Source organism: Myxine glutinosa, chromosome 4 (genome assembly GCF_964187855.1).
Source record: "Myxine glutinosa chromosome 4, kmMyxGlut1.1, whole genome shotgun sequence".
NCBI classification, from domain to species: Eukaryota; Metazoa; Chordata; class Myxini; order Myxiniformes; family Myxinidae; genus Myxine; species Myxine glutinosa.
The window spans coordinates 156,539,980-156,558,059 of NC_136264.1; positions in this window are offsets into that span (position 1 = coordinate 156,539,980).

Below are 18,080 nucleotides of genomic sequence, written 5' to 3' on the forward strand. Positions count from 1 at the left end.
CTTAGGTGCTCGTATCTAATTATAAGGAGTACCCCACATTGCCCGGTGATGTTCTAATCCTGTTGGCATTAAAAAAAATAATCAACATTTATTCCTTTCTATTCTTTTTTTGGAGGTGCCTAAAACAGTCTCCCGAACTACAGTCAATAAGGAAAATTTATATTAAATGATATTACGATTATATTTAATCCGATACCGATTTATTTATTTATTTTTTGGAAAATCCAACAAAAAATAAAACTTTTTTTTTTTTGGCCGAAAACACTCCGCAACACTCACTGATGATCCTCTGACAGTTTGACAAAGATCCGTTCAGCCATCTCTGGGGTAAATGGCGACATTCAAACACACGCACACACACACAGAGACAAATGGCTCTCTTCCTATTTGACGTTGTGTCTGACTATCGTGGTCCGAACCCTGACCGAGTCATACGAAAGACTTTTTAAATGGTACGAGCTGCTTCTTTGTTTGACGCTCATTTAAAAAGATAGAGCATGGACAAACAGCCATTGTTTGGCAATAATAGCGCAACGTTTGATCTGTCTAATGCCCTTCGTTGTAAGGGAACTCAATATATTTACTTCTGTGTATGAAGCGTTGTCTGATGGGAAAGTAGATGCACACCGGTCCACACGTACGATGTGGGGTGAGGATGCGGGCTGTCCAAGGAGCGTCGGGAGCCAAGAGGCGGATAAGCTGTTAACCTTCAACGTTGCTTGGCTTGCGGCGAGGCTGCAACAGCGAGCACTAAACGCCCATTAACGGATGCAAATAGGATTACCGCTCCGAGGCTTGGGGTGGAAAAAAAGTGTCGGAGTAAGGCAATAAAGTTGCATTCCGCACGGCCGGCTGCGCCGGTTCAAACGGGGCGAAACGGTGCTTAGTGGTCGGGAGGCGAGAGATGCAGAATGGAGGGAGCACCCGTGGTGGGACAGGTAGAAGAAGACCGCACGTGGGATCTTCAATCCGACCACGAGTCCCGTTACCCATCCGCTAATGTTAACGGACGTGGTCCGATGGAAGAGAATGCGTTAGCCGACGCGTTTACGCATTAGCAGCGTGGACGACGAAAAGACCTGGGACGGGTGGCGCACTCGACGTGACCTGCACATTTGACTCGATAAATCCATAACTTTCCTTCTTCATCGTTTTCATAAAAGCTCGTGTTGGCAGTTATTTAAGTCCGCGAGGGAGGAAGACCGGAGCTAATGTACCGGCGCCTTTTTCCAGGGTGAGGGCTTGGAAGTGAAAACGTTTTGTTAAAATTCCCCCCATCAGATTGGAACGAAGCGCACGCGGAGAGCACGGAGAGCACGTCCGCTTCTCCCATCGCCATTTCTCTCCATTTTGTGCTCCACGTGCAGTCGGCGCGAGGCACCGAAATCGAGTGCGACATGATTCGAGCTATAAATCTCACAAGCGACTTTGACCAATTCAATCTCCGGCACGGCTGCCTCTCCTACCCTCCCCCCCCCCCTCCTCCATACCATCTCCATCTCCTTCCCGCCCTCGACTCCCCTTACCCATGCCAACACCACCACCACCACGACCACCACCCCACACCTGATTTGTTAGCATCCGGGCCTGACACTCGCCATTTTGAGGATGCGCGCTTCGCTTCGCGCTGCTGCCGTAGATCATAATTAGTGTCAGCGCCGGGCGAGAGATGCGAACGCTCCTGGGGGCTCCTCGTTCACGCGGCCAAACTTTTGCCGTCGCGCGGAACGTACCGTTAGAGTGACCCCTACATTCAACCATTCCCCCTGATCCTTTTTCCCTCCCTAATCCGCTCCCCCCACTCATTTTCCATCTAATTCTCCAACCCATCCCCTTCCTCCCCACTTTCGCTGTGGCCCTAGATTTATGCTATCACGTCGCCATTTGCCAACCCAACCCAAACTCAGCTACCTGAAGCGGTATATACTGTATCCCAGCAACTCACCTTCACTTCATCTGGGTTGTGTTCCCAATCGGTTTTCCATCGCAAGCCAAGCCAGCCATTATTTAACTGTTTTGCTGTAGCGCTTACTTGAGTGCCCAAGTCACTTGGCGAGCGCTCTACATGCTGATTGGTGATGGAACGCACCCCTGTTGTTTGTCTCGAGTTTTTGAAGGGTGTTGAACAAAACGAGCAGACGCAACAAATCAACAATATATTATTCGGTCAAAAAGCTCCGGTCTCACGCCTTTTCCAACTACTTGCAGAGTGAAACCGGCCAATTTGTTTAGGCCCGCATGCGAAGCGAAAAATGCGGTTAAGCAATTGGGTGCACTCTGTCCGTCTGACACGTCAATCTTTGATCGAGGAACTACTTTGATTAAAATGGGATTTTATATTTTGAACACGAGACCACGAATCGGAACACGAACCTGCAGTTTCGGATACTTTGGCTCTGAATTTGACAAATTGTATGGAATCTCATCCCGAGTGTGCATACGCACTCGAGGTATAGCAATTGCATCTGTCTGTCTGTCAATCAGACAAAATTGAAAATCATTCCAACAGTAAACTTGGACTGCTTAGAGGAACGTCATAAAGGACACAAACAACAAATTTAGCATTGTTGTTGTTGTTGTTGTTGTTGTTGTTGTGTTGCCCTAGTCAGTTCTGGTTGAACTGAGCAGCGGCACGGAGATAGCCGATAAATCTCACAGGAGCGACCCAGAAATCCCTCACATCCAAGATGTTGTGCTCTTGCCCACGTGGAGCCAGGACAGGCCCACGTGAAGTCTTCCATGATATGTTTTATTGTGTGTGGAGCTTACTTACGTCAGTGGTTTCGTCGAGTCTATGTTTGTTGTGTACAAGTTGTGGGTGGTGTCCACAATGAAGTCGTGAAAGGTGAACACGATCAGACATGGGGAGTAGTTTCTCTGTGTCATCGATGGGTGGGGGTTTGTACCCAAGATACTGTTTGGGCCCAGGTTGTTTATTGTTTTTTTTTGTAGTTTCCGTCATTTTGTGGGGGATGTTACAAAGGATCTCACTGTAGTGTCTTTGCGGTGTAGTTGTAATGTGCCTAAGGGCCTGTGGGTGGTTGCATATGTAGTGGCATGGGTTATTAGGGCTGCATTTAGGTTGCATAGGAACTGTGCACCTCTCATGTCGAAGTGGTCTTTGATTTTTAGCATTTTTACTTCTGTGTGGAGGTGCTCGATGGTTGTTGTTAATGTGCAACCTGTGATGGTGCATTTGTTTTGTATGGTCTGCAGGGTGTTGAGATGTTGGATCGGGAGGAGGCCCAAGATGACTTTTTTTTCCTTTTCTTTTTGTATACAAGATCGAGGCTCGTGGAAGAGCTAACATTAATCACAAAAAAACCCAAAAAAAAAACGGACACGTAAAACATACAATAAAGGGAGCGGGGGACGAGATGGGGAGAGAAAGATAAGCACACAAGTACAACAGCAGCGAACGGGGACATCGGGAGATCTGTGGGAGGGAGAGGGCTTGTGGGGAGGAGGCATGGGAAGGGGGGAGGGATGGGAGAGGTAAAAAAAATAAACACATGGCCATTGCTAGGACTTCCTGCAAAGAAGTCGGTATTTCAAAAAAGTGGATCTCGGGTGAAATAACGGCGGTAGAAAAGATCAAGGTTTTGGATGGGAGAAAATAAGAGATGGTGGTGAACAGCTGTTTTAAAGACCTGGAGGGAGGAGTGGGATTGAAGAGACTGTGGGAGTTCGTTCCAGAGGCGGGAGTAAAGAGGAATGAAAGAGTGAAGGTGTGCCAAGGAAGGACTTCGCACGACGGACGATGCCCAGTCGGCGACTGGCTTTGGAGGCCAGATTGGAAATGTGGTTTTCCCACGAAAGATCATGGCAGATAGTGAGACCAAAAAGCTTGAGTGACAGAACTTTTTGAAGAGGATTGATCAGAAAGTAGATGGGAGGGTTGGCCAGTCGGTCTTTTCCAGACATAGTGAGAGTGTGAGATTTGTCAGGTTTGAAAGACATGTTCCACTTGTTTGACCAGTCTATGATTTTGTCCCGGTCTGCAGAGAGTGAGGAGGCTTCAGACTGCCGATCTGAGGGATGAGGACTGGAGCGGCAGAGAGTGGAGTCATCAGCAAAGAGATAGGATTTTCACGGGAGTCAGAGAGATCATTGATGAAGACCAGAAAAAGCACAGGGCCCAGAACACTGCCTTCGGGAACTCCAGCCTGAACAGGAAGGGGAGATGAGAGAAATCCATTCAGGGCCACTCGTTGAAAACGACCAGAGAGGAAGTCCGCAAGCCATGCGTGGATATTTCCATGGATACCATAGGAGGAGAGTTTGGTGAGCAGAGCGGGGTGCCAGACCATATCAAAGGCACGTGATATGTCAAGGGAGCCAGCTTTGATTTCCTGTTTGGCATTGAGAACCTCCATCCATTGTTGAGACAGCAGAAGCAGCATGTCCAGAGCAGAGTGACCTGGTCTGAAACCAAATTGATGATCAGAGATCAAGCCATTGGAGAAGAGTAAGGTTTTGATATCCTAAGCAATGATGGATTCCATGACTTTGCTGATAATTGGGAGCAGGCTAATTGGTCTGTAGTTGCAAGGATCTGTTTTTGCACCTTTTTGTGTAAAGCGGTAATGTTAGCTGATTTCCAAACTGATGGCAGATGACCTTGAGCAAAAGAGAGGTGAAGAGAACAGAGAGAGGGTTTGAACACAATATTTTGATGCAAACACAGAGTTGAGGCATTCGGCTTTGTCACGTGTGGTGTGAACTGTGCAGCCATTTGAGGTAAGTGAGGGGATGGAAGGGGAACAAACACCAGAAACAGATTTGACCAGACATCACCAGGATTTGGAGGAAGGAGACAGGTTTGAGAGTTCAGTCTTGATAGTAGAGAGATCGTTTCCTGGCTCTCCTGAGGGGAGACACACACTGGTTCCGAGCTTTCTAGAAGGTACTGAGATTGCCTTCAGTTGGATTTGCCTTCCAAGAGACAAAGGCAAGTTGTTTCAGGGCAAATGCCTCACCACAAGATTCAGTGTGCCATGGACGGGAGGAAGGGTAAGACAACTGAAGACGAGATGGGATAAATCTGTGAATGAGAGAGCAGTTTACTTTGGAAGAATTACCAGGAAGAGTTGATGTCAGAGTCAGTAGAGATGGGAGACCAGTCCAGATGATTTATGGCTGCTTGAAGACCGTGCCAGTTGGCCTGAGTGAAATGCCAGACTCGTCGACGTTGAGGAAGCTCTCAGAGAATGGCCAAAGAGATGTCCACTTTAACAAGCACATGATCAGAAGAACCGATTGGAGCACAAGAAGAGCAGCAGACATTTGCAGGGAAGTTTGTCATAACCAAGTCTAGAAGAGAAGATGTTCTGTTGACTGATATACGGGTCGGGAAATTGACAGATTGTGTCAGTCTCAGTGAGGTTCAGAAGTCCTTTGCTGAAGTGCCATGGCTGGTGAGAGTACCCACACCCAGCCAGCAGGCATGATGACAGTTGAAGTTGCTCCATATGAGGAAGAGAGAGTTGGGATGAGTGGATAGAAGTTGGTCCATGTTGTCAGACAGCGAAATGTGAATGGAGTCATCACTGTTTGGGGGACGGTACAAAACACATATGATCAAAAGGTGGGAGCGGAGAGGAAGCCGTAGCCAGAGGTACTCCGTGGGATGGGTGGAGAGAGGGCAGTGCAAGGAGAGTGAGGAAGAGAGTTTTTGATAAAGATAGCCACCCCACCACCAGGACGAGGCTCAGGTCTATCATACCGGAGGAGGGAGTAACCAGGAAGAGATATTAAGGAATCAGAGACATCTTGAAGGATGAAAGTTTCTGTTTGGCAAATTACATCTGGTTTGTCAGAAGCAACCTGAATGGAGAGATCAATCAGGTTTGAGCGAAGGCCCCGGATGTTTGAGGTCCATACCGTTAAGGAAGAGGGAGAGGGAGCATCGGGTGCAGGACAGGGGAGGGGAGGGGTAGGGTAAGATGAAGGATGAGAGGGGGAGGTCGGGAGAGCTGTTGATAGTGTCGATATTCGATGTCAATGTTGTTTCGATGATATTCGATGTTGATGTCGATGATAGTGTGTCGATGGCAGTGTGTTGATCGTGCTTTTGATAGCTGGCATAGTTGATGATCGAATGTACTGTTTGTATGTTAGTGATGCTGTTTCTTTGTGACGTCCGAAGTCGGTACCTGTAAGTGCCCTAACTGTGTTCAGCCTGGGTGTGCGTTTTTTAAAGGTTTTAAAAAAAATGTTTGTGATGTGATCTGAGTATGACGTGGATGTGTTAAAAGTGACGCTGAGTATATTTGTTTGGTGTGTATGTGTGGAATAGGGGTGCCATTCAGTGTAATGTGTGGTTCAGCGCTATGTTCCATAGTGTAATTTTAAGAAGATTGACTAGTGAGTTTGAGGAGGCTAGTTTTAGTCTGTTGATGGTGAGCCAGGTTTGGAGGTGCTAAGGGAGGGTTGAAGTTGTTCTGTGGCCGTGTTGATGTTGCTATGAGTGGAGGTGATGGTTATATCGTCCATTTATGAGGCTAATTGTATGTTTTTGGGTGGTTGTGGAATGTCATGTAAGAACAGATTAAAGAGTGTGGGGGAGAGGACTGAACCTTGAGGGACTCCATTTGGAAAGTATCGTGTGCGTATTAATACTAATTTAACATGTTGAATTAAGTAGTGTAGAAGGTGGTGAATCAGCGATGCTACACTTCAGAATAAATAGTTACCCTTGCCAGAGGAAAGGGTATTGCATTTGAGTCCGTTTGTCTGTCTGTCTGTCTGTTACTAGGCAAAAAAACATTTTTTTTGACAAGTATGTTGATCACTCCGGTGTGTGTGTTTGTCTGTCCACTCACTTATACTTGCCTATACCTCACAATTTAAAACCATCTTCACGAAACTTCACCAAATGGTAGAGTTTGTGGTCCAACAAAATCCTATTTATTTTTGAGGTCAAAATAGGCCAAAGGTCAATCACGTTTTTTTCAAATTTCTAAAATCCTCAATTTTCATCCGAATGACTTGAAATTTGAATCGGATTTACATATCAACCAAATAAATTCAACCAACAACTATTTTTGAGGTCAAAATGGCTAAAAGGTTAATATAGGTCAAATTTTAAAAAATTTCAATTTTCAGCTGAATACTGGTAACCTAAACTTTGAAGATGATTTGCATATGATGTCACTGAATTGTACCACAAATTATTTGTGAGGTCAAAAGGATGCTCTACTGAGTGCCATTCTACTTTGTTCTCTTTTGCCAAGTGTCGCTCTATGAGTGATTTTACATTACTTGCGAAAATCGAAGATTTTTCAAGTATATCGGTTGGTCTTGTGCGTTCTTCGGTGTGTCTGTCTGTCTGTATGTCAGTCACATGCAGGTCACAATTTTCAACCGATCTTCAGGAATCTTCACCAAATGGTAGAGTTGGTCATAAGCAAGAAGCCTATTGTTTTTGGGGTCAAAAGGTTAGCAGCAGTTCAGGCGCTCTCGCCAAGCCTTGAACATTCGGGAGTGCTCGAGAAGTTTAGGGCTGGGGCTTCGGCTTGAGTGATGCCTGAACGGCCAATGAGCTCATATAAGACAGGGCTTGGTGATATCACGGAGTGAGGCGTTGGCCGAGGCCATAAAAGGAGCTCTGGACATTACATAGTCAGTTGACTTCAGTCTAGTTTGAGATTTGGTTGAAGAGATCTCGCGAGATCTTGGAGACGGCGGCAGGGATTCTCGAAGCTCCACACGGTCTCCACGTTTTCAAAGTTAAGTCTGTTCACAATTGTATTTTGTCGAAACTGTATTTATCTTTTGGTGTGTGAAGTTGTAGTGTGTGCACCTTGGAAGTTTCTCGGTGTTTATCTTTCATAAATGAATCGTCTGTTTGCCGCGTCGCGAGCAAGGCCTTTGCCGCGTCGCGAGCGATTTGAAATCGAAGTTAAGTAATTGTTCCCATTTGTATTTTCGTTATAACTGTATTTATTTTATGGTGTGTGTACGTATATTGTGTCCCAAGGAAGATTTTCGGTGCAAATCTTTCATACCTGTATTGAAAATCGTCTTAATTCGTGTCGTGTCTTGAGGCCTTGTACAGTGTACAACATTGAGGCTTTGTTTTTCTCTCAGCGGTCCGTCGTTTGTGATCCAATAACTTTCGTTCTCTGTTTTCCCAGTCTTTTCACCCCATAGCCTACTTCCTTGTGTAAATCTCAACTCAAAAAAAACAAAAAAAACAAACATGTCCTTCTCTGTTCTTATTCTTGTTCTCATTCGTTTATTCATTCTTATTCGTTCGTTCGTTCTTCGACCACGTGTTTCTCCCCCATTTCCCCAGATAGTTTTCACTGTTATTAACCTTCAATGTTTACATTTTCGCCTCGAGTTCTGTATTCCGTCATATATTATAACACCTTTTTCTTCTTCTTCTTTAAAAGGCTGCTTTCGACTTGCTCACCAAATCTATTCATCCCAAAAAAAAATTCCATCTCCTATAGTGCCTTTTTTCTACATTCCCTAAACTCTCCTGCACTCCATCCTCCATCCAGCGTCCTTAAACATATTTTTAACTCGAAGGTCACAAGAAACTCATTTTGCAAGAAATGTTCGTTTCCCATTAATCGTACACTTTCTAAAATCCAATCTCACCCCTCCCCTCCAAATCTTCCCCATAACCCTTCCCCTCCAAATCTTCCCCATCACCCCTCCCCTCCAAATCTTCACCATCACCCATCCCTTTCAAATCTTCCCCCTTTCCCCTCCCCTCCTAATCCTCCCCATCACCCATCCCTTTCAAATCTCCCCCCTTGCCCCCTCCCTCCTAAACTACCCCCTCACCCCTCCCCTCCAAGACTCCCCCTCGCCCCTCCCCTCCTAGACTCCTCCCTCACCCCTCCCCTCCAAATCTCCCCCATATACCATCCCTTTCAAATCCCTCCCCTTGTCCCTTCCATCCCAAACTCCCCCCTCGCCCCTCCCCTTCAAATCTCCCCACCCTCATTTCTTCTCAATTTCCCCCCTCTCACTCCCCCTCTTCAAAGCGTCCTCCCCGCTTCTTCCCCCTTCCAACTCTCACCTCCATCTCCCCCAACCTTCTTCCTCGCTCTTCCCCCTCCTCAAATAACACCTCATTGTGCCTCACCCAATCACCATCAAACCTTTTGTCCGCCCCATCCTTCCCTTTCTCCGAGCTATTCTGAAATCTCTGACACACCTTCAACAGCTCTCCCTACCTCTTCCACCTCTTCCACATCTTACCCTACCCCTCCTCCCCCCTGTTCTGTATCCGATGCTCCCCCTTCCTCTTCATTAACGGTATGGACCTCAAACATCCGGGGCCTTCATTCAAACTTAACTGATCTCTCCATACAGGTTGCTTCTGTCAAACCAGACGTGTTCTGCTTAACAGAAACTTTCCTCCTTCATGATGTCTCTGATTCCTTAGTATCTCTCCCGGGTTACTCCCTCCTCCGGTATGATAGACCTGAGCCTCGTCCTGGAGGTGGGGTTGCTATCTTTATCAAAAACTCTCTTCCTCACTCACCCTGCACTGCACTCTCTCCACCACACCCCCAGGAATACCTCTGGCTACGGCTTCCCCTTCGCTCCCACCTCTTGTTCATATGTGTGTTGTACCGTCCACCAAACAGTGATGACTCCATCTACATCTCGCTGTCTGATAATATGGACCAACTTCTATCTACTCATCCCAACTCTCTCTTCCTCATATGTGGTGATTTCAATTGTCACCATGCCAGTTGGCTGGGTGTGGGTACCTCTCTCACCAGCCATGGCTCCTCAGCAAAGGACTTCTGCGACTCACTGGGACTGACACAATCTGTCAATTTCCCGACCCGGATCTCAGTCAACGGAGCATCTTCTCTTCTGGACTTGGTTATGACTAACTTCCCTGAAAATGTCTGCTGCTCTTCTTCTGCTCCAATCGGATCATCTGATCATGTCCTTGTTAAAGTGGACATCTCTCTGACCATTCTCAGGGAGCCTGCTCAGCGTCGACGAGTCTGGCATTTCACTCAGGCCAACTGGCATGGTCTTCAAGCAGCCATCAATCATCTGGACTGGTCTCCCATCTCTACCACCTCTGACATCAACTCATCCTGGGAATTCTTCCAAAGTAAATTGCTCTCTCTCATGCACAGATTTATCCCAGCTCGTCTTCAGGTGTCATACCCTTCCTCCCGTCAATGGTACATGGATTCTTGTGGTGAGGCTGTTGCCCAGAAACAACTTGCCTTCGTCTCATGGAAAGCAAATCCAACGGAAGGAAATCTCATTTCCTTTCACAAAGCCTGAAACAAGTGTGTGTCCACCCTCAGGAGAGCCAGGAAACAATATCTCTCCGTTCTCAAGACCGAACTCTCTTATCTGTCTCCCTCTTCCAAATCCTGGTGGCGTCTGGTCAAATCTGTTTCTGGTGTTTGTTCCCCCTCCATCCCCTCCCTTACCTCAAACGGCTACACAGCTGACTCCGCACGTGAAAAAGCTGAATGCCTCAACTCTGTGTTTGCCTCTAAATCTTGTGTCCCAAACCCATCCCTCTCTGTACCCACCATACCCAGTCGTACCCAGTTGCTCCTGGACTCCGTGTCCTTTCCTCCTGACAAGGTGGAAAATTTTCTGTCAACCCTCGACTCTGATTCTGCAACTGGACCTGACGGCATCAGCCCACGGGTCCTAAAATCATGTTCTTCCGCTCTTTCACTCCCTCTCTCTGTTCTCTTCACCCTCTCTTTTGCTCAAGGTCAACTGCCGTCTGCTTGGAAATCAGCCAACATCATCGCTTTGCACAAAAAAGGTGCAAAAACAGAACCTAGCAACTACAGACCAATCAGCCTTCTCCCAATTATCAGCAAAGTCATGGAATCCATCATTGCTTCGGATATGAAATCTTTACTCTTCTCCAATGGCTTGATCTCTGATCATCAATTTGGTTTCAGACCAGGTCACTCTACTCTGGACATGCTGCTTCTGCTATCTCAACAATGGATGGAGGTCCTCCATGCCAAACAGGAAATTAGAGCTGTCTCCCTCGACATATCACGTGCCTTCGATACGGTCTGGCACCCCGCTCTGCTCACCAAACCCTCCTCCTTTGGTATCCATGGAAACCTCCACGCATGGCTGGCGGACTTCCTCTCTAGTCGTCGTCAACATGTGTCCCTGAATGGGTTTCTCTCATCTCCTCTTCCTGTTCAGGCTGGAGTTCCCCAAGGCAGTGTTCTGGGCCCTGTGCTTTTTCTGGTCTTCATCAATGATCTCTCTGACTCTCTTGAAAATCCTCTCTATCTCTTTGCTGATGACTCCACTCTCTGCCGCTCCATTCCTCATCCCTCAGATCGGCAGTCTGCAGCCTCCTCACTCTCTGCAGACCTGGACAAAATCACAGACTGGGCAAACAAGTGGAACATGTCTTTCAATCCTGACAAATCTCACACTCTTACGATGTCTCTCCGAAAAGACCGACTGGACAACCCTCCCATCTACTTTCTGAATAATCCTCTCCAAGAAGTTCTGTCGCTCAAGCTTTTGGGTCTCACTATCTGCCATGATCTTTCCTGGGAAAACCACATTTCCAAGCTGGCCTCCAAAGCCAGTCGCCGACTGGGCATCCTCCGTCGTGCGAAGTCCTTCCTTGGCACACCTGAGCCCCTCACCACATACAAGGCTTTCATCTGCAGCTCAATGGAGTACTGCTCTCCCCTCTGGGATGGTGCTCCTGCCTCACACCTAGCTCGTCTTCACGCTGTTGAAACCAAAGCGTTCAGAATCATTGGAATCTCCCGCGATGACGCTATCTCCGAGGGCCTTTCACTTAATCACCGCAGGCAGGTTGGTGGTCTTTCCGTCTTCTACCGACTCCTCTCCGGCCTTGCTCCCCCAGCTCTCTCTGGGCTCTGTCCCCCAAATATTCCTGCAGTTCGCACAAGATCTGCCTGCAACCCTCTTATGGTTAAACTGCCAAAATCAAGACTCTCTGCTCACCTTCACTCCTTCATTCCTCTTTTCTCCCGCCTCTGGAACAAACTCCCTCACTCTCTTCAATCCCACTCAGGATGTGGACGCATGGCTGACCAGAGGAAAGAAAGGGCCAGCATCTCCCACTATCATTCCATACACTCCTCTGCAACCTAGCTTGTGTCCCCCAGCATCTTGCCAGCTCTCCTTTTGACTTGTGTGACCACAGTCCCTACCTGCTTCTGCCTGTTTCAACACACCCTGTTGGATTTGTGGTGCCCGAACAGGCCGTGATCAAGTCTCCCATGTCTTGTCGGTCTCTCTGGTCTTCTCCTGTGGTGTACCTGAAGCCTTAAGATTTGATAAGTCCATACGAAACCCGTCCATATGAAACCCCCGGGCGCATATTTAATTTACTGTACACAAGCCAGTATCTTTGCAATTCATGATTGCCTTCCTGTTCTCTCCCCTCCCAATTTTCAAATAAACAACATCAACTCACTGGGTCTCTCTTTTAGTGACTCGGACCACTACGTGTGCTGGTTGGAAACGGCCGAGTTGGCTTTAAATTATTTCAGAGGGCACCCCCATTAATCAAATAACTGACAAGATACAGCATTGGAGTATCAGGAGGAATGCAAGTAGACAAATATGGAATCATCAGAAGGAACCTGGAGAGGATTCAGATTTCAGCTGCTATATGCTCAAACCCATCCAGGCACAGCCAGGTGAAACTGACAAAAACGATTTGCAAGATTTCTACCCCCTCCTCCGGGGGGGGGGGGACTTTTAACTTATATATATATATATATATATATATATATCTTGTGAGAGTGGAGGCCTAGTGCATGAATGCACCGTGCCAGCCTGATGAATTCCAGGCTTCATGTCATTTGTCAAATGTGCCACATACTGGGGATAGTCATGCTGAGTGCCCGCAGGGCAGCACAATCGCAAATAATTCAGCATGCTGTGTGTGCACTCGTGTAGTGGTTGTAACTTTGTTGTTGTTTTGTTGTATCGAAATGTTGCATCCAAACTAAGACATTAGTTTTCAGTAAGATTTTCCATATACGGCCAAAGGTGTTTTAAAATATTGATTCATTATTCTCTTCAGCTTAATCCACACTATGTGGAGAGTGAATATGAGTTTCCCAGAAGGCAAGAAAAGTAAATTTATGCCATTCACTGACATGAGCTAGTAGGTTAAACATTGCATAAATGATTTGACTCATTGATATTGTACATAGCACCAAGAATAAATTATGAAATTGTATTCATTGTTGCTGGCAGAGTCCTGGACAGTTCTTCATGAGGTGCTTGTATATGACAAACAACTACTGATATTAAATACCAAGGTTTTATTCATTCTTCTGCAGGTATGGACAAATATCTAATTTAAAACTTTATGAGCAAGACGAGCTGGTGTGCCCCTATCTTTGGCAATTCCAATGACGCCATAGGCAACAGTCATTGTTTAAGACCAGTTATGTACATATTATTTATCGAAGGAATTGGTAACATATTGTTACGGAATCCAACGTCGGCCTCTCTTCCCTTACCGAGGGGGGATTAATCCCCTCGTTTATGACTGGCCGACGTGGTCCCGGGGGTATGACGCCACGCCCGGTCGGCGCTGGGTAGGGTATTAGGCCCAACCGTCCTATGACCTAAATACCAGTGCTTCCCGGTACGCGAGGAAATACTCCCCCGCTCACGGCCACAGCGTAATGGATGGATAACGCCGAGCGAAGCGAACTGTGGCGTGAGCCGGTTACCAAAGACTAGACCCGATTTATGTGCGTCGGCCAAATCGCGCCACGTACCCTCAATCTGGAAATCACTAAAGCGACCGAATGTGAAGAAGAGAAGAAGAAGAAGTAGGAAGAACAAATATGATTTATTGCGAACTATTAACAAGACCAAAAATAACCAAGGAGAATGGAAAGGATAAGAAAATAACTGAACAGAAAGGAGCAAGGAGACACAGTGCAATATTAGCTTATATTAAACAGTCTTACTTATAAACCCAGGGACAAGACAAAAGACAGACTACGAGCACACTTACACGGGGGATGATGGCAGGAACGAATGCCGGAGGTGGATAGCTGGAGGGAGAGGAGGGTCCACGGGAACTGGGTCACGGTCGGGCCGCCGTCAACGCCCAAGCTGCGGTCGTGCGAGCCGCCGTGGTACGAGCTCCGCCGGTTCAAGATGTTGCTGCTGTTCGAGCTCCGCTGGTTCAAGCTGCTCCTGCGTACCGCTGCGTCACGTGCTCTCCAACGGCTTTTTGTTCTCTCGTCTCCCTCTGTCCAGGACTCATCTCTCTCGGGGGCGTCCCACCGCGGGTTATATATGCCACGCCCTCAAACCTTCGCGAACCTCCTCGATGGTTCTCTCCACGCTCTCTCAAAGCCAAACCCCCATCCGTGGTTGGTCGGCAAGGGCTGGCTCACTCCTCCCCTCTATGATGAGGTGGAGACATGCCTTTCTTCTCCGAGGTTACCTCGTGGTCAATGGAGGCAATTGCAGCAAACCTGGCAAACCTGGCACTTTGAAGATGCCATGGGGCGTCGAAGGGACCTGTCTTATTTAATTGATGCAACGTAATGAACTAGTGGATCACAGAACCTTATACTGACATTCATTAAGGACATAACTAGAGGGGAACTTAGGATTGGCTACGTGTGTGTGATGGCTTAACTAAGGACGACCTTTGATCTTTCTTTACACTACGGAGGGTGATATTTACACAACAAAACAACCACAATTCTCAAATCCGTTACAATATATTGCAGTCTATTTTAAAAGCTACCTTTTCCATAGTCCCTTCCAGACCCTCTACCCCCCCAATCATTGTGTAATATCTCAGGATTCCCCTTGCTGTTACAATGTCTTGTTTATGTTTTGTCTACCACCCTCCCAACAGAGCATGAGGCTCTCTCAGCCAACTTTGATTCCCACCTGTCTTCCCATTCCAACCAACACTTCTGTGGCATCAACTGTCATAATTCCAGCCGGCTTGGGATTGGTGCTTTCACCTGTGTCCATGGTATTGCATGCAGCCTCTGCATTTTGTGACATTTTTTGCTTCACCTGCAATTAGTTGGATTTTCAATCCATACAGTGGCCTGTAAAAGTATTTACCTCCCTCCAAGTTTTCTCATTTGGGTGCCACCTGAACCTATTTCATGATGCTTTCAAATAAAACTTAATATGTAGGGTCTTCACAAACTTTTCCAGTGATAAAGCAAAAACTAGAACAATGTGACTGACGCTAATATGCCTCCGCATGGTCCCACAACGGGTAGATGCCATCATTCACTGTCCTAAACATAAACAAGTTTGATTTAAATCCATTCAGCTGTTTTCAAGTATCACATTTTCACCAGCCGTGACAGGTTTCACATCGATCAGTGAAGCAGTTTCAGAGAAGAGATTTTTTTAATAAATAAGCATTTTTGGCTGGTATACCACTTCACCTATGATGTCATCATTATCATGCTTTCGTTCCACATTGGGAGTACTTGACAATGTGCCAAGTTTCAAATTTTTCCATTCAGCAGTTTCCGAGAAATAATATTTTTAATTATTTGCTTTTAATCCAAGATGTGCTGTCATACCACGTGAACTATGACGTCACAATTATCATAACAACATTCTGCATGGGTGTCACTCCTACCCTGAAAGTTTCGTCTCAATCGGACGTATGGCTGCTGAGAAAAACCAGGTTCAGCCCGTACGGAGGGACAACCGGAAAACATAATGCCTCCGGCGACTTTGTCGGCGGAGGCATAAAAATGCAGATAAAATGTCAATAAGTGAGATTAACAGAGAAAATCATATGATTTCAAATTCCCTTTGCCTAATTAACTCTAAATCACTGAAGGAGAAAAACATTTTTTTGAAAGGTTACACAATAAGTGTTTGACTTACACAATAAGGTTACACAATAATATACATACAGGTGAAACATACAGGTTGAACTTAAAAATTAAGCTCCCCCACTTATCCAAGGAGTTTCAAGGTGCAACTGACTTGGTCAACCAACAAGGCAAACATGAAGACCAAGGAGCTTTCTAAAGAAATCAGACATGAAGTGGTGGAGAAGCACCATTCAGGAGAGGGTTATAAGAAGATGTCAAAGTCACTCATTATCCTTTTGAGTGCGATGAAATTCATCATTAAGAAGTGGAGATGTATCATACCACACAAACTCTACCCATATTAGGTCACCCATCCAAACTCTGGAACCTGGTTTGAGATGTCACTGTAAATCCAACAATTTGAAAGATCTGCAAAGCTATATGTCTGAGATTGGGGTCAGTGTTCATCAATCAACAATATTCCATTCCCTTCACAAAGCTTGCATCTATGGAAAGGTGCCAAGAAAAAAGCCATTACTGAAAAAGGCGCATATAAAAGCTCGTACGGAGTTGCGAAACAGCATCTGGGTGATACTCCAGGCATGTGGAGAAAATATCTGTGAGCAGACGAGACTAAAATTGAACTTGTTGGAAGAAATTCAAAGCGTTATGTCTTGCACAAGCCTAACACTGTACATCATCCAGTCAACACCATCAATACTGTCTGGCATGGTGGTGGCAGCATCATTTTATGGGGCTGTTTTTCAGCAGCAGGGACTGACAAGCTTGTCAAGATAGAAGGGCAATGGATGGTGCAAAGTACAGGAAAATCCCTGATGAAAACGTGCTCAGTGTTACGTGTTCCTCCCCGACCTCCTGGTCTCGGTATACCTCCGAACCCCAAGAGGAGCCACGGCAGAAAAATATGTTATTCTGTGTCAGTAATCAATAGTGAAACCACACCAACGATTATAAACGAAAAGATGTTGTATTAAAAATCACACACAATAATAAAGGTACAACCAATAGCAATCAAAGTGCACTCAATATATCTTAAAATGGTACGATCCGCTAAAATAAGATAACTCACTGCGCCCTCCCAGTGACGGGAAAAGAACCCTCCTCAATGTCTCTATAACTCAAAGGTGATCCCGGTGAAGAGGCGAAGAGGCGATGAGGCGAGTAATGAGGTGTAGGCAAAGCGTGGCCAGTCACGTGGTCCAAACCAACATCAAACTGGTGGCGGAAAGGGAAATCCCAAAGGCGCGATCCAGACGTGCACGTTCACAGTTCAATCAGCGAACCGCAACGTATTCTTCAAACGCCGCTATCACGCACACACATCCCCGGCAGACGACCGTAGGGTGAGAAAAGCTGACGCATAGTAAAACCTTTTTTGGTGAACGCAGCGCGTGGTGCAAAATGGCCGACGGCTCTTACTTGAGTCGAAGCACCTAGGCGAGGATTCTCCGGAACCTCAATGCCTATACCTGACTACGCAGGTTTCTCAATACTCCAGCGATAACACCTATCGCAGGAAATTCCTTTCAAGGAGACTCAAAGGTTACTTGCAGCTTTCGTTCGATCACGCTCGCTACGGAGCTTCAAGACACGCGTCTTCTTCCACTTTTTCTCCTCCCACCTTCTTCTTCCTCCTCTCTCTCGTCGTCTTCCGGTTCTCGATCCAGCTTCCTGTCTCTTTTTTATCATGAGCGCTTTTAACCTTTTAACCACAACAACCATTTCCCTTAAACAACAATAACCATAATACCTAGAACCAGAAATGTCTCAAGTGGATGAAAACCACAACCACGGAAGCGTCGAATCCGTAACACTTCCCCCCCTCAAGAAAGAAAGTTTGAACAAAGCGAAAACTTTCTTTGCAGGCAAACTCTTTAAACAAACAAAAGTAAACTCGCAACCCAAATCATCAATTCCAGTGAACAACAATAATCAATATTTCCGAAAAATAAAGCAACAAAACTTTGAACAACCCACAGACATTTCCAAAGTTAATTCACTCTGGACAAAGCATCAGCAACGACATTGTCCCTGCCCTTTACATGTTCAATTTCCCAGTTAGACTCCTGCAAAGCCAAACTCCATCTCATCACCCTCTGATTATTTACTTTTAGTTTCTTTTGAATGAAGCTTAAGGGGTAGTGATCAAAATCCAAAGTCAAGCAAATCTACAGCACTTTTCCTGGGAGGCCGAGCTGGAAGCCAGGTTCCATGGTGGTTGGGTGGTGAGGCCTGGAAGTATTCACTACATGGACG